General features: G+C 38.3%; 1 protein-coding gene and 1 pseudogene across 1 annotated transcript in view; one reads left to right on the top strand and one right to left on the bottom strand.

The window, feature by feature from the left end:
* Window positions 1–18,961, bottom strand: part of LOC127645305 (myosin regulatory light chain 2, smooth muscle minor isoform) — a 352,700-nt gene that overhangs the window by 7,446 nt on the left and 326,293 nt on the right. The window lies entirely within an intron of this gene.
* The window catches only part of LOC127645666 (myomesin-1-like), a 28,748-nt pseudogene that overhangs the window by 1,660 nt on the left and 8,127 nt on the right, over window positions 1–18,961 (top strand).

The raw sequence follows: 18,961 nt of genomic DNA, 5'->3' as shown, positions 1-18,961 counted from the left end.
CAATGACAAAGACGATGAAGATGATGATGTGTGATGAACCCAAGTGCAGTTTATTATCAATCATGAAATTCAAAAACCGTAACTCCTAACGTGAACAAAATACAAAAACATGGACTTGACTTGAACAATCCAACAAAGTTACATTCACAATACCTGAAAAAAAAACAGAGTTCAAGAGGGAGCTGGTGGGGGGGCATGGCGACTTGACGTGGCTACATGGCATGACGTGGTAACATGGTATGGCAGTATCCTGACTTGGTCATGATAGGCGTGGATGCTGACTCGTTGGCCGTGGCAGGAGTTAGCACTGGAACGTGGAGTGGTGGTGGGCCTGGACTGTGGAGCGTAGGCGAGCCTGAACCGTGGAAAGGCTTGCTTGTGACATGGAATGGAGCAGACGGAGGTTCGGTTGTGACTTGGCATGAAGCAGACTCTGGCGTGGCTGTGACATGGCATGGAGCTGACACAGGCGTGGCTGTGACATGGCATGGCGCTGACTTGGGCGTGGCTGTGACATGGCATGGAGCTGACTCGAGCGTGGCCGTGACATGGCATGGAGCTGACTCAGGATCCGGGGCAGAAGGTGGCGCAAGCTCTGTGGTCATGGCGTGGGATCCTGGGTCGGCGGCCATGACGTGGGACCCTGGGTCGGTGGCCATAACGTGGGACCCTGGGTCGGCATCTGCCTCCTCTACAGTGAACCTAGAACCGCTTATCTGCAGAGCAAGGTCGATATACTGAGCCAGATTGATGCGTGAACTCAGTTTTGTGTAGCACTGTATCTTCTTGCCAAGATGAATTCACTTTGAGCAAAGAAAAATTTATTTTGCACTTGAAAAGGTTTATTTTAATGTTAATTTGCACAGAATTCTGAAATGTATTTAACTCCAAGGTTTTTTGCATGTGCAAGATCTCACTCGCACTCTCCTCCTACCACTCTGCGTGTGCTCATAGCTTTGACTGCTTGGTTGCTCAACAAGGTCACTGCATTATAATGTACCAGAATTTCAGCCAATCAGAGACGTGGTGCTAAATTTTGATTGGATGGCTAGACCAAAGTTCATACTGCTTATAAAAACAAGTAGAAGAGGAGAAGGGGCTTGTTTGTTTTCAAGAAAGGACATTTGTAACACTATGACCACATGAAAGCAACTCTTTTGTTCACTTAGCTGTTTTTATCTTTATGTAATTTATTTTAGTCTGTACATTGCCAATAGGCTACTAGCTAGCTAACTGTCTAACTAGCTCTCTTAGTTTCTCTTGGCTAGTTTTTGGAAATATATGTTACCAAATTACACTTACATAGCTACTAGCTTGGCCATGTTAGCTACCGCTTTCATCTGAAATTATATTTATTTAATCTCTCCCGTCTGTAAAACTAAGTCTTACGTAATCTTGTAGTTTTGTGGGAGCTTAATTTTACTTCTATCTGTCCCACAGGATATTCTGAGCAGAGCAGTTTATTAAAACAAATGTGATCAGATTACAATCTACCATGGATCAGCAACCACTGAACCTTCTTCTTTTTTTGTTATTATTATATGAAATATTATTTTCTTAAATAAACATGTTATTTTGTCCACCTTCTTTAGTGTGTCCTCTCCTATTCTTTCGACAGCCTTGCATATTATAATTATAATATTATGAATATTATAAATATTGCCTAAATTAACATTCTATTCTTGATAATAAATTAGAAGAGCTGATTATGTTTGCATTTCAAAGCTGTGGGGTATCTTGAAATGTTCAAGTTTATGCGTTCTACCACAACCCTTCTGACAACATGGATTCAGGAGAAGAAATGGAAGAAAAGGAAAAGAGGCTAATTATGTCTTCTGTCATATTTTGGGGTAAATTAAATGTACCTTATAATGAACCTCAATTTTTTGAGGCTGCAAAACGTTTTAAACTAGAAAGAAATTCTTAGCATTGTATGATCCCAGGCTACTATATTTTGAAAAATGTACATTACAATAAATTAAGCCTTACATTATTCATGATATGTCAATAATCTATGAGGTAAATATCTTTTGTAATGATAACTTCATACAGTATATAAAGTGTTGGAGCTTTGTGAATTTGGAGCATTGTGCCTCTTGGCTCTTCTGCTACATTTACACTGAGATATTCATGGTTGCTGTAACTACCATAAAGCCCAAAGTATGCTTTGCCTGTCCGTGTTAAGCGATGGTCCGGGCACAGTCCACGTGACGTAATTTTCATCATCAGGAGTGTCTACGGACGTCTTCGCACAATGTCTGCATGCAGCCATATTTTTCTGTCTGCGCATGATGTGCGCAAACAAATGCGCAATTTGACTGTTGAGATAAAAGAGTCCTCTAGGTGGCAATATGCACAGTTGGGCTGTACTGTCAAGCAGTTGTCGAAGAACATATCCTTCTCCATTGTTTTGTTGTTGTTGTTCTTCCTTCCTCTTGGCAGATCCTCAGCTTTTCTTCTTCTTTCTCCTTCAGGGCAGATGTCCTGTAAATGACACGACTCGTGCTGTCCTCTAACATCTGGTAGCACATAACAAAGCAATTGTACAGGGCATGTGTTGAATGCGTGCGTCCATTCGCGCTCATCTGCGTGAGGTATACTTTCAAAGCTGTGCGCAGACAACTGCACGAGACGGAACGGAACATGCAAATTTAAGTATACCTGACCGTTTACTGTCCAATTGCAGAGTGCTTGTATGCAGCTTATAATAGCCAATCGTAGTTGGAGGCAGGACTTGTTGGAATAGGGTTGTAAAAGCAAACGAGCAGTCTAATTTTTCAAGCGCATGCAGAGGGCATACGAGGAGAGAGAACGAGTAAGATATTGCACACACCCAAAATGTATTAATCTTTGCTTGAAGAAACATTGATTTGAAAAGCTGATTTCAAGTGTGTACAAAATAACTTTTTCTGCGCTCAAAATATCATCTTGTGCATGCAAAATTACTTTTTTGCTCTCAAAATATCAGCTTGCATTCAAAATATCATCTTTCCCACACAGAACATTTTTGTGTGCTCAAAATATAATATTGCAGGCTCCAGAATTTTTTTTGTTCCCAAATACAAAATGTTGGCACATATGTAACTCCATACAACACTGCACTTGATGGAATCGCGAGGAACGTGAGCCAATAGCATTGAAGTGTGGGCTGTGCGCATATCATAGTTTGAGCTTATGAACAAATATGCAAGGATCAGTGTCTTATTATGACCGGTTGATAGAGAGGAGGCATGTCTCTCGTTTAATGAGATAATCTCGTTTAACAAGGAGAGAAATGGGCTGAATTTATTAAGAGTAAAGGTGACTAATGATATTACAATGACATCAGGACATAATTAAAACCTGTAATTATTATTTGGCTATGTCATCTTTTTGGTATATTCCTTGATGGTCATGCACAACAGATCAGAAATGATATGCTCTTTTATCATTGGGGTCAACAGTGTCATTGGGGGCTTAGCCCCCATAAGATTATCCTGATTGGAAAGCAGCAAACAAAAATTAATTCGAAAATAAAGACTTCACCCACATCTCCCGAACCACTGTCTCATCATTATTTTTCTGGTGTTTTTTTTATTTGCGACTGTAGAACCCTGCATCGGGGTGCAGTTTCTCTTCAATTTCTGTGTTTCCACAAGACTATTGGAGTGCAAATAGCTGCGTTGTGGCAGATGCTATTTGCACTTTGCTGTCAGTTTCAATATAATTGTCAATGTCCCATCCTTTAGTAAAACGTTTTTGCAAAAACAAATCTGGTCAGACTGTTATGATCAAGGTTCTTGGCAAACATAAAATTCAGCCACTTGTTTTTTTTTAACATTGGAGTTCTTCTGAAGGATATGCATTGCAGAGCTGCACTTGCTACACATAGCAAGATATAATAGTAGGCCTGTCTATCCTACTTCCTTCTTATTTCTTCACTGTGAGTTATAGGGCCTAGTTGCTGGATATTGAATGTGGTTGAAATGAAAATGTGGTCAGTCATATTTTAATGTGCTCATGATTTCTGCAGAAGATTTCTGCTTTTGCTCTTACACTCAGTTCATATTATTGTTTGTCTATATATGTTAAACCAATCTTTACATAAATTTAATTAAATAAAATTTTTACATATTGATAGATGCCGATCAGCTACAACATTAAAACCACCTGCCTATTGTGCCACCAAATCAGCGCCTACTCGCATCTCAGAATAGCATTTGTACAAACCAGCCCATCTGGCACCAACAATCATGCCACTGTCCAAATCACTGAGATTTTTCACCCATTCTAATGGTTGATGTGAACATCAACTGAAGCTCCAGACCCTTATCTGCATGATTTTATGCACTGCACTGCTGCCACACGATTGGCTGATTAGATAATCGCATGGACGATTGTTGGTGCTAGATGGGCTGGTTTGAGTTTATCTGTAACTGCTGATCTCCTGGGATTTTCACACACAACGGTCTCTAGAATTTACTTAGAATGGCACCAAAAACATCCAGTGAGCGGCAGATCTGCGGATGGAAACATATTATTGATGAGAGAGGTGAATAGAGAATGCCCAGACTGGTTCGAACTGACAAAATCTACAACAACTCAGATAACCGCTCTGTCCAATTGTGGTGAGAAGAATATCTTCTCAGAATGCTATTCAGCGGGTTTGCGCTGTTTTGGATCTACACAATATTATGCAAGTGATTTTAATGTTGTGACTATTCGGTGTATACTGATTGTCCATTTATTTACTTTATTCTTTTACTTTCAGACCTGCCCTCTGTTCCAGGGCCTGTTGTTCCCACCAGAAACACTGACTCCTCTTAATCTAAGGAGGTTAAGAATCGGGGTTATTACATTTGTGTGGGGTCCTTGCAACACCAAGTCAGTCGAAGGCACGAGGTATTCCAGCCTCGGGCTGACCAAGTGCCCTTAGAAAACTGCAATAAATGTGTATTATTATTACTTAAAAAACTAAAGAGTTTACAGAGAAGGTTTCTCATATATCAATTACAATGCAATGTTCTGTATGTATTTGTGTCAAAACCTTTGTTCATAAGACTACTGTAGGCTCAGATGGAATATGGCGATTTTTATTCATATTTTCTGCGCTAATATTGGGGGGAAAATCTGTGGAATTCTATAGATTTATACATGGTAAAATGTGTTAACCAGAGCTGATAGACCTACACTCTTATTGGCAACTGAAGACAATAATTAGCCAAAATGTTTAATAAATGAACACTGAACGGATATGGGGGATGTGTTGACCTTGCAAATAATGAGGAATTCTGTGGACATTTTTGAGGCTTGGTGCATATTCTGTGTGGGTCTGGTCATTCTCAATCTCTATGGCTATGCAGGTTTCTGTGCCATGGATTGAACACAGGGGATAAATGCGTGTTTAGGGTGAAGGCGCTGAATGCTGTAGGATATAGTGAAAACATCAGCGAATCTGAGGTCTGCCTTGTGAAAGCAGGCATTGGTAAGTTTTCCTGTTACTGACAGCACAACTGTGAATCTAAACCTAATTAAATAGAAAAGGTTGTCTACATATGCAGATAACAATTGAAAGAGACTACACACATAGAGACTGTACACATAATGCTTAATAAATAAGAATTCAATGTATTTATTTCATGTTGTTCTTTTTCACCAGAATAACATTATTCTTGTAGCTTTGAGAAAGAATTAACTTCAACAAGTGGTCTGTGGCAGTACTGCAGGAGATCCACTATTGCTTGATATCAAACTAATATTTGTGAAAAAATGAAAATATGTGTTAAACAAAAAAACTATATAAAGTTAACTTCTACCAAAACTAAAGTTAAGAAACGTATGTTCAGCTAAAAGTTTCAATGTCCCTCCCAGATTAAAATATATTAAGTAAAATTTAAATGTAATGTACAGTAAAATGTAAAGTATATGACTCTATAGGTCAACAATGATTATTTTTATTCAATATGTAAGAAGTGGTGCCTGCTCTGTCTCTCTAGCCACTAAGGTCTGCAAAATGTTACCCCTGAACTAAAGAACCATTTATTATCTGTGATACGTTGTTTCCCTGATTTCTGTCACCACTCTCAGCTTCATCTTCTCCTTTACCAGCATCTTTCAAACTCTCTCTATATGTGCAATAGTCTATAATGTGCCATGCACTGCCACTCATACTTTGCATACCACAGAGCTGGAAAAACTAAACTGAGCTTTCATGCTGCATGAAAATCTTATTAAACCAAATTTTACCTCTGCATGCCATGCCTTAGTATATCTACTCATTTATTTCCCTCACAAACACACGGTCATTCCCTTTGTGAACTCTGCATGACAGACACGTCCTGGTGCTGAGAATAATAAAGCAGCATGTGGGAGAGACAATAGGGGTTTAATCAGAGAGCAGTGTCTGGGTGTTGTCATTCAGGTGTGCTTGTACTGTATATCTGTATTATGAACGACTGCAGGGTGTGTGATGCAAGCCCATGCATGAGCAGGGTCTGTGGTAGAATGAGTTGAGCGAAGGTCACCATACGTCTTGTCAGAATTGTAAAGAGCACATTAAGTCAACTACTTCAGACTGTGACAAAACAGTGTGTGGGTAGTTGAAGCATATCGTGTCCATTTAATTTTCTTTTTATCAACATACATAAGATTTTAGGTTAAATTCTGAATGAATATAAAAGGTAAATGGAAAGTCCTGCAGTGTAATGAAATTTTAAAAGATACAAAACTAAAATTGCATTTCGTTCCTCAATTAATTTGAGACAATAAAAGCTATATGCTTAAATAATAATATTAATTCACTTTAAAAACATTATAAATAGTTTTGGATGGAATATAGAATGTAACTGTAAAGAAGTCAATGGAAAGGAGGAGGCAAGAACCGGCTTGACAATGTAAATAATATTTTAATTAACAACTTAAATAAAAGACAAACACACACATATGACGGACATGTCCGTAAACAATCTCTCTCTCCCGCATTATTCTCTGCAGTCGACCTTTATCCCTCTCGGAGGCTTGATTAGCCTAATACGGGACCGGGTGTGTAGGATCACCTCCCTCGTTCTCTCATGACGTACACACTCCCCCCTCTTTCCCTGGGGGAGGGCATGCCCTAAGACCCATCTGCCGGCAGGTCATCCCCATCTACCTGGACGAGGGAGGGAACAAGGGGAGGGAAACAGAAATAATTAAATTGGGGGGGGACTTCCTGGAACAGTGTAGTATCCCCCATAAAAAACACTGTAAAATTTAAAAGAGAGGGAAAAGGCCAACGCAGAGTGGCAGTGAGAGAGAGAGAGGAGAGAGAGATGAAAAAAAAAAACTCTTACACGCCAGTTCTCCGATACGCCGCAGCTTGTTCCCCGGCCACTCCTCCATCCTCTATCGGACGACAGCCGCGCCTCTCCGGGCGGATCAGAAGCAGACCTCCAGCCCCTGATGGACGGAATGCCCCGCCGCGTTCTCGGGGAACAGAAGGGGTCTCCCCTGCCCCTGGCAGCGGTTCTCCCGCTCCAGGCAGTCGGCAGCGAGCCCCTCCCCACTCGCGGTCGGCGGTCTCAAACCCCGGCGCGTTTCAACGGCTGGTAGGGGACTCCTCCGCCCCTGGCAGTGGCCCTGACCGTTCCAGGCGGTCGGTTAGGAGCCCCTTCTTCCCTCACGGTCGGCGGCCGTCGTCTGCTTCCAGGCGGCTGGGCTTCTCGTCCCCTGGCAGATGGACGCGGCTGCTCCGTTGGGGTGGACGGTAGTGCTGAGAACTCTACTACAGCATATCTCTCCTCCTTCCCGGATTTCGGCACCAGTGTAAAGCAGTCAATGGAAAGGAGGAGATGAGAACCGGCTTGACAATGTAAATAATATTTTAATTAAAAACCTAAACAAAAGACAAACACACACATATGACGGACATGTCCATAAACGATCTCTCTCTCCCGCACGATCCTCTGCAGTCGACCTTTATCCCTCTCGGAGGCTTGATTAGCCTAATACGGGTCCGGGTGTGTAGGATCACGACCCGGCCCCGCCCTCCGCCCTGCCACATTAACACTTCCCAAAAGTATTTTACATTTACATTTATGCATTTGGCAGACGCTTTTATCCAAAGCGACTTATAGTGCACTTATTACAGGGACAATCCCCCCGGAGCAACCTGGATTTAAGTGCCTTGCTCAAGGACACAGTTGATTTTATGTCAACTACCCTTTAATCATAATATGACCAGTGTATCATAGACAGGTAGGAGAATCTCATGAAATCCTGGTCATAGCTCACTCCAAAATCAAAAGAAGATAATAAATTATTTTCTGTATAAAGAAAACAAAGGCTACTTTTAGAAACATTAAGATTTTTTGCATTGTGACATTTTGTTCCGACTAAGCATATTTCGAAAAAAAAGTTATTATTTTGTGAAACAAATGTGAAAAAATGTATTTCTATTACTCTAATGCAAAATTATATAATTCTTATTACTGTAATATAGAATGAAAAATAAAATAGCAAGATTTTTATTTTTTATTTCTCATTGCAATAATAGAATGCTTTTGAGAATGGAGGGAAATTGTGCTTACTTTTCATGGAAAATATAGTCACAACAGTTTTAAAAAAGGCTTCATTTTCTTTATGCAAAATATAATTTCTTATTTTTCCTGTATAAAATTCATAGTTCACCCAGGCATATTGTAGTCAAAGGGATGGAAGAGATGAAGGATTTGTCATCATCCAGTTTCTAATAAAAACATAATGTAACTTGTGAGGCACTATATATATAGCAAGAGAGGCATGCTTACTGACTTATTAACTGATTTGTGTATTGTGATGATTACAGTTGACAATGTGATGTGCGCCTGTTGAGTTTGAACAGCATGAAAATGCTCTGAAGTTTCTCACTTATTTTGACTATGTGTTGTTCAGAGAAAAATGCTGAATCATTCTGGTCACATTGATCTTATTGTTGTTGTTGTTGTTGTTGCAAAATATGTATCCCAAAAAGCTCATATCAATCAGACTTGTATATGTTAAAGAGACCCACCCAGAAACAAAAAATAATTCACTCACCCTCATGTTGTTCCAAATATGTATGACTTTCTTTTTTTTATTTGAATTTTTTTATCCCCTTTTCTCCCAATTTGGAATGCCCAATTCCCATTACTTAGTAGTTCCTCGTGGTGACACGGTTACTCACCTCAATCTCAAGTCTCAGTTGCCTCCGCTTCTGAGACAGTCAATCTGCGAATCTTATCACGTGGCTCACTGTGCATGACACTGCAGAGACTCACAGCATGTGGAGGCTCATGCCTTTCACTTTCATTGAATGGAAAAATTATGCAATGAAAGTGAATGGTGACTGAGCTGAACCTTCTGCATAACATCTTTTATGTTCCACAGAAGAAATTAAGAAATTTGGGTCTGGATTAACTTAAGGGAAGTAAATGATAACATTATTTTCATTTCTGGGTGAACTATCCCTTTAATCAAATCTCTGAAGATACAGATCTGGAGCTCTTTCTTTTTTATTTTTTGGTGTAACAGATTTGAATTCAGCCAATGGGTGAATGTGCTCTTATAGGGTAAATAAAGCATTTTGCTACTGCAGCTGTCCCAAGCCCTTCCACTGGTGTGATTCTGCTGGAGAGTGCTTGTGACTACATGGTGCTGGGCTGGCAAGCTCCTGGTGGAGCAGACATGAGAGGTTACTATCTAGACTACAGACCAGTTAAGGATGGAGTCACAAGCAAGTGGCATGAGCTTAACCTCCAGGCAGTCAATGCCACATCCTATAAGGTTTGTCATTGTTTGATAAAGGCATTTGGTCTCCAAGAGGGCATTTCTTACAGGCTGCGCGTCTATGCTAAGAATTTGGCAGGAGTTGGAGGACCCTCAAAAGCAACTCTATGCTATTGCTATTTTGGCACAGACCCACCCTGTTGAGGTTGTATACTCACAGCTACTGTGTGTCGTGGAGAAAAATATCTGTGCTGCTCACCATTTTTTCTCTTCTAATTTCATTACACATGTTGGATTCTCCTCATGAACCAATGAAATAATGGTGGATGTGGATGAAGATGATGTGATCTTTGAGTGCTCCGACCTTAAAGAGGGTTCTCAGTTTGTGTGATCTAAAAACTACAATTTCCTCACTGACACCCACAGTAAGTGGACTTCCGCACCCTCGTTACTTATTGTATTAAAATTAATGTTGCTTTTTAAACCTGGCCTAAACTGCCATGCAAAGGCAAAACATTGTAACTAAACTTTTTGTCAAAACTTTTTTTGTCATCTCTTAGATGATCTGCAGACGGGTTTGCCTCAAATATACTCAGATTCAGAGAAAACAGATTGAAACATATATTATACATTTGGCTGGACAATCAAAAAATACTTTTCTTTTTTTTTCTTTTTTGTTGCCGTTGTTACTGAGTATGCACACAGTTTCATATAAATGGATTTACATACTTTGTCATGGTGCTTACATTGCAAAACCACTAAAATAATCATGATTGATTTGTAGAGTCATAACTTGTACATTATATTTGAATTGTACTGAATACACTTACTGTGGTACAGAAAATAAAACATATTGTTGAACTTTAGCTTTGGTTAATGTTAACTTAAAGGGATAGTTTACCCAAAAATTAAAACTGTTATCTTTTACTCACCCTCATGCTCTTCCAAATCTGTATGATTTCCATGGAACACAAAAAGAGATGTTAGGCAGAATACTAGCCTCAGTCACCATTCACATACAGTACTGTGCAAAAGTCTTGGGAACATAAGAAGTTTCACGAAAGCATTTGTCTTAAGATGGTTATTTATATCTTCAGCTTTAGTGTATCAATAGGAAATATAAATGTTAGACTCACAAACATTACTTTTGCAAATAGAAAAGATTAGAATAGAAGAAAAGGGAGCTCTGTAACAGATGTCATGGCCCCACAAAGCCCCATTTACAAATCCATTTACATTTTTTGGTTACACTACAATAAGGTTCCATTTGTTACCATTAGTTAACAACATTAGTTAACATGAACTAACAAAAACCATTACTTTTACAACTTTTATTAATCTTTGTTAATGTTAATTTCAACATACTAATATATTTTTAAAATCAAAACTCGTATTTGTTTACATTAGTTAATGCACTATGACCTAACATGAACTAACAATGTATTTTTATTAACTAACATTAACTAAGATTATAAATGCTGTAAAAAATATGTTAACGAATGGAACCTTATTGTAAAGTGTTACCAATATATATTATTTACAAACTTAAGTTTACGATCAAACAATAATTATCCGATTCCCTGCACCAGTACAGACCCCCTGTTAAAGACCCGTGGTCTGTCTAAAACACTGATGGAAAGTTCCATTAACACAATGTGCAATTCACTTGTTACTTTTAACAGAATGGGTGATTTTGCTGCTGTTTGTCCTCAGGTCCAGAGCCATATTTAATGACCCATCTTTGGAGGACTTGGGCATTTACTCCTGTGTGATAACCAACAGTGGTGGAGTGTCTGCCAGCTACATGCTCACTGAGGAAGGTGAGTCCCTTCACTTAAATCTCTGGCTGCAGCCAGGGTTATTCCATCCCATCACATTTTTTTGAGTGATGTCCATGCTTATCAAGGGAACACAAGGAGATCACTCCTCCTCAAAATGATGGGCTGCACAGCAGCAGTGAGTATTATGTAATGATCTATTTTCCATGAACCATAAACAAATTATTCCACACAAAAAATGATTGACAAATTCACTTCTGTAATGTTTTTTTTTCTTCTTACAGTCGAGTAGTAAAGCACAAAACCAAGGATTGTTGATCATATACATTTTTTAAGTGCTTGCTGGACATCAGCCATGATCACAAGTATACAAGTAAGTTTACCTAGTAATACACCCCGGGTCCTAAATTAACTTTTTGCCATAAGTGCCTATGGCAAATTTTTAGTTTGCAAAATTAGCTGTTATTTTTTGCATATTCGTGTATCTGTCACAAAGCCATTAAGACTCATGGTGATTTTGCCCCTCATATTTTAGTTTTGGTGGCATAGTACAAGGAATTTTTATTTATATATAAAAGTTTTATTTACTTATTTTGCATTTACTTGCATTTGGTGCTTGGCTAGTGTTAATTCTGGACCTTGTATAATTCCAAGCACCAATGAGTTTATCAACCAACAAATTATACCATATTGATTGTACCAGACTGACATAGTATAATCAATACATCCTGTCCTACACCTAATAAACATTTACCACTCAATAGCTTATCATAGGCTATTTATTAGCAATGTTTTGCAGTAATTCCCTTCAAATCTGAAATGGCCATTGAGCTTCAGGAGAAGGGAAGTGTGCGTTTCTGGGCTGAAGTTGACAAGTTTACTTCTAACTGCCAAGTGGATATGTCTTCAATGATAATATTATCACTGAAGGAAAGGTACAGTATATCTGAACATTTTAGTTCAAACGGCCTCACAATTTTTGTATTTTTTTCACACAATCTTGGACAACATGCAAGATCATGTTTTGTTCACTTTGTCTGTCAAACTCTTTAGAAATACATAATGAACTTTAACAAGAGCACTGGCATCATTGAGCTGTTCATGGACTTATTGGAAGTTACTAATGAAGGAACCTTCACATTCAACCTTGTTGATGGCAAAGCAAAAGGTCGGACCAGCGTAGTGCTTATTGGAGAAGGTACGGTAATTTAATGCATAAATGGATTTATTTTATTACATATATGGTAAATGGTCTGCACTTATATAGCACCTTTTTAGCCTTAATGGTATTCAAAGCGCTTTACACTGTGACTCATTCACCCATTCACACACACATTCATACACCAATGGCGCTAGCCTGCGATTGGTAGCAACTTGGGGTTCAGTGTCTTGCCCAAGGACACTTCAGCTTGTAGAGCCGGGAATCGAACCACCAACCCTGCGATTAGTGGCCGACCCGCTCTACCACCTGAGCCACAGCCACCCCCCCATTTAAGGGCTGTTTAAGTAGTTGTTATTAACAATTCATAGAGGTTTAACTCTTTCGTAGGATTAATTATGTTTTGTTTCAAATATATTTTTCATGTGATGTTACCATTAGGGTGATCTGTGTCCCGTTTTGTCAAGTTGGACCCTGTTAACACTATTTCAGTTCTCCTTGTGCATGTGCAACTGAAGTACAGGCATATTTCTGTTGAGAAATAAGTATATTTAATGATTTAAATAAGTTAGAATCTAAATTTGTAAAGATGTTATTGTATGACCTAAATTTGAGTCCATTCAATAAAAATTCTGAAACTGAAACAATCTATATATATATGAACACCAAGTGTTCTATAAATGTTATACTGTATAATCTATATGAACACCAAGCTAAGTCAACTTAATTACGAAAGTTTTGGAGACACTATTACTCAGCTGAGGGAAAGAGTTTACTCAATCAATTGAGTAGAGTCAATTTATTATTATTGTATTATTGTTGAGTAAGATTAATGAGGTTTTGTTTGTTTTGTTTTTATTTTTTGTTTGTTTTACGTATTCTCAAATATTCAAAACCTATTAAGTGGTGTATTAATAGTTATAACATTAGAAAGCTGAGACTTGTCTTTTTTAAAATCTGGGAAATGAAACTTAAAATGTGTTTTTGGGTCAAAGTGACTCAAAATAATGGAACAGGTCACATATATATTTCTTCAAACATTTCCAAACATTTCCTCAGCCCCTCAGAACTTTAAATTAGTATGTCCTTTAGAGGGCAGAAGAGTACCATTATAGCTCCAAATTGGCATTGAATGCAGAGGTAGAGTGGCAGAACATGTATTATGTGCTCTAGCTTAGAGGAATGCTTGTGAACGGCCTCTAAACAGTATTCATCACTCAATAGAAGCTGTATTCAGTATGCTTTGATGATTAGATTCTCTTTTATTTATGCTGCTTTACAGAGTTTGCAGAGCTTCAGAAGAATCTGAGTGGGTCAGTAGACAAGGTACATCAAACACTGTTTTTCATTGTGTTAAATCACATTTGAGTTATTTAAAGATGTCTAAAAACATAGGTCCCACACACAGGTCCTCACTTTGGAGTATCTTAGTTTTGAGGTCACCCCAGAGTGTGATGTGCATTTGAGATGCATGATAAGGCTTTAGGAGTCAGAGATGGGATCATTTCTTTATTTTAAAAAGACACTTGTTGAAATCCCCCTCTCCCCATTTTTCCTTCTTTCTCCTGTTTCAGGTTGGAAACATCAAACCTGCCACTGAGATTGCCTGGTTTAAGGATGGAATTGAGATTGAAGAGGAGGATGAGGATGCAAAGATATTGGCAAGGTCGGATAGTGAATTGGCAAGTCTGGGGCTGTTTTGGGAGCTGGAATTTCAGCATCCATATGAGAAATTCTGCAGTGTTAGTAGATGCAATACTATGGGGATGCAACAGGCTTTGCTGTGCTAAAGGCCACACTCTCTCTCAACTTACACACAGACTGTAGTTTGAAAGAGACAGTCACGTTTTTTAATTTAATTTATGTATGTGTAGTGCCTGGGTGGGGAAAATAGTAATAATGTTTAGTGAGCATGAAATCAAAACTGATCATATTTGTTGTTATTGTGCATGATGAATCAACAAAATGTAACTAAATAACTATTCAGGGAATTCTTTAGGCTAATGCAGCCTTTCAAAACTCTTAGAAATAATACAGCAATTTAAAGCTGTTGTTATTAACAACATTAATATAATAAAGGTTATGACAATAATAGTGAATAATGATAGAATTCATAAAGAAGCATTTTGTGGGTATATATCGAGATACTCTCGAGGGTGAACTTGACCTTTAGCCTCCACCTACTCAAAAATAGGTGTTGATAGTGTTTCAGGAGGGCAGTAGTGCTCCACGATTACAATTACAGTTAATGCTCTATGAACTAACATGCATAAACAATGAACAATTGTATTTTTAACAAAGATTTTTACATGTTGTAAAAAATATATTGTTCATTGTTAGTTCATGATACCTAATGCATGAACTAATGTTAACGAATGGACCTTTTTTTAACCAGTGTTTCCATCATGTTTTATCACCATGTTTGTATCATGTTCTGTACATGATACAGACAAGATACATATTCTATTTGACTCTTTATCACATTTATAAAAATGTATGTGCATATATCATAAATATGTAGTTCTTCCGTGTGTGGATCTTGGTTTAAAAAAAAATCAGAAATCAGTCAGATTCTGATGGTCTTTAAAAAATTTATTTAGCTAATTGTTATATCATGTGCAACTCCATTTCCTAGTAGTAATGGGAATTAAGTATTAAAAGCCATCATGTTTGACTGAATTCAACTACCGATAAGGTCCAGTCCAAATGAGAGAGGAGTGGAGAAGAGGAGAAGCGTGTTGGCATGAACTGCAATTTTTGTTTAATTCACAGCTTCTTATTAAGAGTGAAAAACAATGGAAAAAGAAACCCACCACCGAAGAAAGCCCAAGCAAGCCAAAAGTCTGGAACTTTTTCATAAGTTGGCATCAATGTCAATGTGTTGTTATTTTTGATGGTGCTGTATTTTCCTCTTTAACTCTGTTGGCCTGTAGCATCCTCCGGAGGAGAAAAGCTTGGCTTTTGGTCTTTCCTGTTTTGTTTATTTAAACCTCTCAAGCCCTATTCGATCAGTGCTTGTCATGTAATTTTCATGCATTCTTTTTCTCCGTTCTTGTGGCCATCTCTTCTACTGAGCTCAAGGATATGAGCATGGCATCATTCTGTACTCCTTTGTTGTGCACTATATTGAAGATCTTCATGTTGGAGGGCTCCACAAGTAGGCTTTTTAATATTTTTGCTGCCTTTCCTTCTCTATCTATCACTGTTTTTAGGCTGCTTTGATTGGTTTACAGGTGTAAAAATTTCCTCTCTTCACCAGTTCTAGAGATTTATTGGACAATCTTTGGTTTATTATTTCTAGGTCAAAAATAGTCGAATTGTTGAGCCTGAAATACATTTTTACTTCAAATCTGGATCACTTGTTTTGGTTTATTTTACATTGCGTCTCTCAAGACCAGAAACAGAAAACAAGCAATTAGAATCTTCATGGCACTGCCCAGTGGTTGCTCAGGAAAAATGTGCATTGGTGCTGTGCAGTGATATGGTTTTTGAGTTATAGCTGTCAGTATATTGTGTATTTTAGCACAACTGTAATGCTGTATTGAACAATCAGCATCGAGGACCAGAACGGTCTGTGTAATAATTAGGTGTTAAATGCGAATTCTTGCAATATTTTGCTTGCTTGTTTTCTCAGTATTTTCTTGTCAATTCAGACTCATGAAATCATGACCACTCAATCTCTTGTGTGTTGTCCCATTGTTTCTACCTGGCACCAGAGAATCCAAGACCTCCCACTCAGACAGAGTGCAGTGTGGAGTCACTGGAGAACAGCTGTGGCTCAAAATTAATGAGCCAACATAGAAGGATAAGGGAAAATATGCTATTGATATCTTTGATGGCAAAGGTGGCATCAAGAGGGTTATCAATCTGTCAGGACAAGGTAAGGGATCAGGTGTTCCTGGTCAACAGTTCCTTGTGGACCACATACACAGGACCTTGTGTCCATCTGCATTCATTAGAGGATAAAGTAAAGTTTCAGTTACTGTTTTCTTTCTGTTTTTTATAATTATTATTGTCATTATCTTTATAAAATTACAATTAACTTTCTGTTACTCCATTGCACAGTATGGGAGGAAGCATTTGAAGAATTCAAGAGGCTGAAGTAAGTCTTTAAATATAAAAAGTGGAGTAAAGTTTAGCTGGGACATTAAATTGCTCATGCCCTTTTTTAAATAGTCAATAGGCTTTAGTTTCATAACTGATCATATTTGTTGTTATTGTGCATGATGAATCAGTAATATACCAACAAATGTAACTAAATAGCTCTTTAGGGATTTCTTTAGGCTATAATTGTTATGCAGCCTTTCTAAACTCTTAGAAATAACACAGTAATTCAAAGCTGTTGTTATAAACAACATCAATATAATAAAGGCTATGACAAAAATAGTGAATAATGATAGAATTCATAAAGAAGCATTTTGTGGGTATATGTCGAGGGTTTTTCACAGCCATGCACATACTTGCTAGTCAGTTACATGTGGTATTGTGGGAGGGGCATTCTCATTCTAGAGAGCATTTGATTGGACAAACATTGGTGTTGTGCATGATGAGTTATGAATATCTTTGGTCTGTTGTCCCAGAAGAGAAAGGCTGTAAATTTTAAATGCATTTACTTTTGAAGTCAGAAGTTTGCATACACCTTATCCAAATACAATTAAACTCGGTTTTTCCACAATTCCTGACATTTAATTGTCAAAAAATGTCCCTGTCTTTGGTCAGTTAGGATCACTACTTTATTTTAAGAATGTGAAATGTTAGAATAATAGTAGAGAGAATAATATTTCTTTCATTACATTCCCAGTGGGTCAGAAGTTTACATACACTTTGTTAGTATTTAGTAGCATTGCCTTTAAGTTGCTTTACTTGGGTCAAATGTTTTAGGTAGCCTTCCACAAGCACAATAAGTTTCTGGAATTTTGGCCCATTCCTCCAGACAGAACTGGTATATCTGAGTCAGGTTTGTAGGCCTTCTTGCTCATACATGCTTTTTTAGTTCTGACCACAAATTTTCTATCTGATTGAGGTCTGGGCTTTGTGATGCCACTTAAATACCTTGACATTGTTGTCCTTTAGCCATTTTGCCACAACTTTGGAGGTATGCTTGGGGTCATTGTCCATTTGGAAGACTCATTTGCGACCAAGCTTTAACTTCCTGGCTGATGTCTTGAGATTTTGCTTTCAATATATCCACATAATATTCCTTCTTCATGATGCTATCTATTATGTGAAGTGCATCAGTACTTCCTGCAGCAAACATATCAATGGTCATTATGGCCATACAATTAAATTTTTGTTTCATCAGACCAGAGGACATTTCTCCAAAGAGTAAGATCTTTGTCCCCATGTGCACTTGTAAACTGTAGCCTGGCTTTTTTATGGTGGATTTGGAGCAGTGGCTTCTTAGTTGCTAAGCAGCCTTTCAGGTTATGTCAATAAAGGACTCGTTTTACTGTGGATTTAGATATTTGTCGACCTGTTTCCTCCAGAATTTTCACAAGGTCCTCTGCTGTTGTTCTGGGATTAATTTGCAGTTTTTGCAACAAACTACGTTCATTTCTAGGAAACAGAATGCATCTCCTTCCTGCAAGATATAATGGCTGCATGGTACCATTGTGGTTATACTTGCATACTATTGTTTGTACAGATGAACGTGGTACCTTCAGGAATTTGGAAATTGCTCCCAAGGATGAACCAGACTTGTGGAGCTCCACAATTATTTTTTTCTCAGGTCTTGGCTGATTTCTTTAGATTTTCCCATGACGTCAAGCAAAGATGCACTGAGTTTGAAGGTAGGCCTTAAAAATATCCACAGGTACACCTCCAGTTCATTACACCTCCTATCATAAGCTAACTGGCTAATTGTCTAAAGGCTTGATATAATTTTCTGGTGTTTTCCAAGCAGCTTAAAGGCACAGTTAACTTGTGTATGTAAACATCTGACCCACTGGAATTGTGATATAATCAATTAAAAGTGAAACAATCTGTCTGTTGTAACGAACTCTGATCCTCAAGTTCACCCCGCCCCCTCTAGCTCTCACGCTCGCTTCCAATCACCAGAATATTAGTTTCACCTGCACGGTTCACTTTCTCTATATACTCTGCCCTTTCTCCCCACACTTGTTGGTTATTGTTTAGTTACCCCTTCGCTTTGCCAGCTCTAGTGTTTCGCTAGCTTTCCCCTGTTTCTACTACTCTCGTGTTTGTCTTTGTTATATTCTGATCTCCCGGCTTCGACCTTACGCTTCCCTGTATTACGCTTCTTTGGATTTGCCCATTTGTTATATACTGATTTCCCGGCTTCAACCTTACGCCCCCCTTGACT

This window comes from Xyrauchen texanus, chromosome 6 (assembly GCF_025860055.1).
Source record: "Xyrauchen texanus isolate HMW12.3.18 chromosome 6, RBS_HiC_50CHRs, whole genome shotgun sequence".
Taxonomy (NCBI): Eukaryota; Metazoa; Chordata; class Actinopteri; order Cypriniformes; family Catostomidae; genus Xyrauchen; species Xyrauchen texanus.
The sequence above is the reverse complement of the archived record's forward strand: the minus strand, read 5'-3'. Positions and strand labels throughout refer to the sequence as shown.